General features: G+C 34.8%; 1 long non-coding RNA gene across 1 annotated transcript in view; it reads left to right on the top strand.

The window, feature by feature from the left end:
• The window catches only part of LOC121197041, a 135,288-nt gene extending 133,051 nt beyond the window's left edge, over positions 1–2,237 (top strand). Inside the window, exon 6 of the long non-coding RNA XR_005896218.1 lies at positions 2,118–2,237. This is a non-coding gene — a long non-coding RNA (uncharacterized LOC121197041). The remainder of the gene's footprint in view (positions 1–2,117) is intronic.
• The last annotated feature ends 3,763 nt before the right edge of the window (positions 2,238–6,000 follow it).

Genomic DNA, 6,000 nt, shown 5'->3' on the forward strand with positions numbered 1-6,000 from the left:
CTTACATTGTTCGCCCGTGAACTCATTCACTAACTCATCCAGGGAAAGACATGAGAGTCTGCCCGTCAGTATGAGTGCACAGAAGGTTGTCAGCTAAAATAGAAAGTACATGCTGTGAGCTCTGTTCTCAGATGAACACATCTGTTAGCATAACTGTGTCTAAAGACAGAACACTCCCTGCCCTTCTGGTCTTAATCCCGTTCTCATACAAATGTACGCATACAAATGCTCACACAGACACAGACTTGCTCAGCGTCCCTGCATTTCTCCAGCCAACATTTTGAGAATGAATTGCTCTTGACCACAGCCTGTTCTTTTGAGTAAAACATAAAATCCCAGAATGAAAGATGAGATGATGTCTAGTCGCCCACAGTTGCTACCAGCATTTTCTGGCCTTAATGTTTTTTCTGAATCTGGTTCATTCTGTGTATTTAGCATTTAGCTAATTTATCTTTTTATGATGGCAAACATTTTCCCGCTGTAACATATGTTACCTATAACAATTTTACAAAAAAAAAGAGAACTGAACTCAAGACTAAAGGTCTACAGACACATTAGAAACTTTTTGCAGCTGGCATGCCCGTGCTTTGCTTTTGCTTTAAATGCTAATTTGCTAACATTTTCCCAATGACAATTCATGCTAAAATTCGCTAATTAGCGGTAAAGTAGCAGTACAGTACTGCTGATGCTGATGGGAATTTCTTTTTTTTTTTTTAATTGATGGAGACATGAATTCCTGAATGAAATTACAGAAAAATCCATTCAACAGCACTCCAACTGAAGAGTTGGGGGATCACCAGTCACTAGGATACATCATCTGGGGAACATGAATTTCTGTACAAAATTTCTTGGCAGTCTATTCAATAGTTGTTGAGTTATTTCAGTCTACGCCACAGAGGTGGACGTATATTGCGCCACAGACGGATATTGATATTGCTATCCCTACAGCTGCACCACTGGTGTAGTGAAAGAAAAAAAACTAATAGTAAAAAACAAGTATTTAGGCTGAGAGACACTTCTGTACACCACAATCCATCAAGCGCTTTTTTGATTTGTTTTCAGTGTTCATCCTTGTACCACACCACACATACAGAAACCTTCCCCACTGCTCCCCTCTCAGTGGGATTGGGCACATGAAAGGAGGACAAAACACCTCCTTCTGTCCTCCATCAATCCTCCAAATCCTGTCAGGAGCTGAGATGAAGTGCTTTTCTCTCCATTTTTTTTGACCCAAAAATCTGGATTTAATAACTCCACTGATCTTCAAAAACACTCTGAGCACCCCCCACACAGACACACACATGCATCCAAACTCACACATTTAGACTACATGCTTGGATAGTCCAACAGACGCACAGCAAAACTTTACTTAATCCTTTTTTTCTTTGTATTCTCTTTTATTTCATCTCATTCTGAACTGGTTATAGGCTCTTTTTAGTTGGCATCTCACAATTGTAGGCTATTTAAAGTGATACTGAAAATAGCAGCGATATTTGTTTTTCCTGTCTCTTTTGGACAGGAAGGTGTGCGTAGTGGTGTGTGACATGTAATTTCACAGTAAAAGCTTTGCTGTGTCCAATGCAACAACCATTAACAGGGATTTCAGCCTGTGCCTTGACAATTGTTATTGTTTGTAAATTATATAAGGTTCATTGTAAGAAATGGAAGCTGATTATATTGTCATGTTTTTGCCCTGTATCATTTTTGCCATGACAATAATTCCTAATGTGTTACACTGACTTTTTAGTGATCTTATACAAGGGTTTAGGGTTAGGATTAGGGGGTTAGGGTTAGGGTAACCCAAATATAGTAAAAATGCAGTTACGTGTGGGACGGAGAAGAAACTGTTCTTCAGTCCTTTCAATTCCTTTACACACACACACACACACACACACATCCCATACAGTTTCAATAAAAACACACAGTTCACAGTAATGCTTTGATCTCCTCTCTCTCCCCATCTCACGCTGTTGTGAGACATAGGTCCTGTGGTTACATAATGGCCCTCCTCTACACTCGGCTCTGCCCCAGTGTTGATGTATGTAGCCTACATATGTGTGTGTTTGGAGTACTGTTTTCCCTGACTTAAACCTTTTCTTTTCTCCTCCAAACATCAGCCAGAAATCCAGCAGTTTCATCGTCTGGATCAGGGGTCGGCAACCTTAAACACTCAAAGAGCCATTTGGACTGTCTCCCACAAGAAGAGAAAACACCCAGAGCCACAAAACCCTTTTGACATCTAAAATGAGGATAACACTGCATATATCGTTTTTTTTTTTTTACCTGTATGCTATGTATAAAAAACTATAGTGTGTTGCATTTATGAAATCAATGAACTGCTACAGAGAACATGAAATTTTATTTCTGTATGGAACAAAAACATTTTGAACTCCAAACAAAAGATGCTTGGTTGATGCTAACTTTCAAATAGAATACTCACTGTCTATTTGAGTCTGTTAAGTATTGTCAAATAAGAACGCCTGTCACTCATTGGGTTATTGTGGACTCTTATTGTGAAATATGTTATGACTTCTGTGTGTGACGTTGTGCACGTACCGCGTGCCAGTTTGTGTATCTGTTACCAGCAGAAAAGATGATGGGTATGATTATTTTCCACTTCGTAATGTGTTCATGTAATGAATAAATACGGCAAAAGGCTAAAGGTAACGATGCACGTTTGTTTGGTCCTCATACGTAGAATGGAGACTCCGCAATAGTAGTCTGTCCCAATACAGTGGAAGTTGTTCAGGGAGGAAAGCAGGAAAGTTTTATCACCACAGTTTAGATGCTTGGTTTTAGGTTTATGTATGAGGATGTTTAGTTCGGGTATATCAGTGGTTTGCTGAGATGCCAGTGACATTAGTTGGGCAGGTAATGGGTTCTAATTTGAGAAGCCAACATCAGGGAAAAGAATATTCCTGAAGTACAAGGGAGTAGATTGTTGAAGATGTCTTATATAATTTACAAAGTACCTGTTTTTTTTCCCCATTTGTTTAATTATCGTAAGAGCAAACAAAATTGGAAGAGCTGGTGTTTGAATCAGTTGCATATTTTGAGGGGGAGTTTAACAGCTCTTACAAAGGGACAACCCGGTCTCATATCAAAATGTGAAATAGTTACGTTTGTCCACAGTACAAAACGTATCAGTCTCACAATTAGAGCCTGAAAATTGTGAAATGTTCACTTTTTTTGGTCCCATTCTATTTCTATTCTTTTCTATAAACAAAACCGTTGTAATGTGGTTGCTATGGACGCTGCCACAGACGAAACCAAGTGGCATGTTTGTTATTATATATATTCAGTGATGGAGGAAGTACTGAAGCTTAGTAGGTTTATTTGTACTAAAAGTACAAATAAACCGCAAAACATTTACTTAAGTGAAAGTGGAAGTACTACATAAAGAATATTACTTCTAAAAAGTACTAAGTACTTACTTTTAAATTTACTTAAAAGTATTTTTTTAAGTAAAAGTACTCACGTGATGGTTGTCTCAATGTCAGGCTGTGCCATTTTTTAAAAAATTACTTTATTGATCCCTCCTGAGGAAATTGCTCTCTGCATTTTACCCAAACCAAGTGAACGCAACGCAAGCATGCACATGCACTAGAGATGCTGGGGCATGGGGCTTTTTTTTTTTTTGGCATATTTTGACGCCTTATGATGTTTTTTATAACATTTTGAGGTCTTACTAAAATATGACTTTTTTTGGCCTATTTTGACGCCTTACTATACTATGACGTTTTTTATGACATTTTGAGGTCAAAAATTTTTTTGACTTTTTCTGGCCGAAAAAAACGCCTTACTATACTATGACGTTTTTTATGACATTTTGAGGTCAAAAAAAATTTTGACTTTTTTTGGCCGAAAAAAACGCCTTACTATACTATGACGTTTTTTATGACATTTTGAGGTCAAAAAATTTTTTGACTTTTTTTGGCCAATTTTGACGCCTTACTATACTATGACGTTTTTTATGACATTTTGAGGTCAAAAAAAATTTTGACTTTTTTTGGCCGAAAAAAACGCCTTACTATACTATGACGTTTTTTATGACATTTTGAGGTCAAAAAAATTTTTGACTTTTTTTGGCCAATTTTGACGCCTTACTATACTATGACGTTTTTTATGACATTTTGAGGTCAAAAAAATTTTGACTTTTTTTGGCCGAAAAAAACGCCTTACTATACTATGACGTTTTTTATGACATTTTGAGGTCAAAAAAAATTTTGACTTTTTTTGGCCAATTTTGACGCCTTACTATACTATGACGTTTTTTTATGACATTTTGAGGTCAAAAAAATTTTTGACTTTTTTTGGCCAATTTTGACGCCTTACTATACTATGACGTTTTTTATGACATTTTGAGGTCAAAAAAAATTTTGACTTTTTTTGGCCGAAAAAAACGCCTTACTATACTATGACGTTTTTTATGACATTTTGAGGTCAAAAAAAATTTTGACTTTTTTTGGCCAATTTTGACGCCTTACTATACTATGACGTTTTTTATGACATTTTGAGGTCCAAAAAATTTTTGACTTTTTTTGCCAATTTTGACGCCTTACTATACTATGACGTTTTTTATGACATTTTGAGGTCAAAAAAAATTTTGACTTTTTTTGGCCGAAAAAAACGCCTTACTATACTATGACGTTTTTTATGACATTTTGAGGTCAAAAAAATTTTGACTTTTTTTGGCCGAAAAAAACGCCTTACTATACTATGACGTTTTTTATGACATTTTGAGGTCAAAAAAAATTTTGACTTTTTTTGGCCAATTTTGACGCCTTACTATACTATGACGTTTTTTATGACATTTTGAGGTCAAAAAAAATTTTGACTTTTTTTGGCCGAAAAAAACGCCTTACTATACTATGACGTTTTTTATGACATTTTGAGGTCAAAAAAATTTTTGACCTTTTTTGGCCGAAAAAAACGCCTTACTATACTATGACGTTTTTTATGACATTTTGAGGTCAAAAAAATTTTTTGACTTTTTCTGGCCGAAAAAAACGCCTTACTATACTATGACGTTTTTTATGACATTTTGAGGTCAAAAAAAATTTTGACTTTTTTTGGCCGAAAAAAACGCCTTACTATACTATGACGTTTTTTATGACATTTTGAGGTCAAAAAAATTTTTGACTTTTTTTGGCCAATTTTGACGCCTTACTATACTATGACGTTTTTTATGACATTTTGAGGTCAAAAAAAATTTTGACTTTTTTTGGCCGAAAAAAACGCCTTACTATACTATGACGTTTTTTATGACATTTTGAGGTCAAAAAAAATTTTGACTTTTTTTGGCCGAAAAAAACGCCTTACTATACTATGACGTTTTTTATGACATTTTGAGGTCAAAAAAATTTTTGACTTTTTTTGGCCGAAAAAAACGCCTTACTATACTATGACGTTTTTTATGACATTTTGAGGTCAAAAAAATTTTTGACTTTTTTTGGCCGAAAAAAACGCCTTACTATACTATGACGTTTTTTATGACATTTTGAGGTCAAAAATTTTTTTGACTTTTTCTGGCCGAAAAAAACGCCTTACTATACTATGACGTTTTTTATGACATTTTGAGGTCAAAAAAATTTTTGACTTTTTTTGGCCGATTTTGACGCCTTACTATACTATGACGTTTTTTATGACATTTTGAGGTCAAAAAAAATTTTGACTTTTTTTGGCCAATTTTGACGCCTTACTATACTATGACGTTTTTTATGACATTTTGAGGTCAAAAAAAATTTTGACTTTTTTTGGCCGAAAAAAACGCCTTACTATACTATGACGTTTTTTATGACATTTTGAGGTCAAAAAAATTTTTGACTTTTTTTGGCCAATTTTGACGCCTTACTATACTATGACGTTTTTTATGACATTTTGAGGTCCAAAAAATTTTTGACTTTTTTTGGCCAATTTTGACGCCTTACTATACTATGACGTTTTTTATGACATTTTGAGGTCAAAAAAAATTTTGACTTTTTTTGGCCGAAAAAAACG

The sequence above is a fragment of the Toxotes jaculatrix genome, chromosome 17 (genome assembly GCF_017976425.1).
Source record: "Toxotes jaculatrix isolate fToxJac2 chromosome 17, fToxJac2.pri, whole genome shotgun sequence".
Classification (NCBI taxonomy): domain Eukaryota; kingdom Metazoa; phylum Chordata; class Actinopteri; family Toxotidae; genus Toxotes; species Toxotes jaculatrix.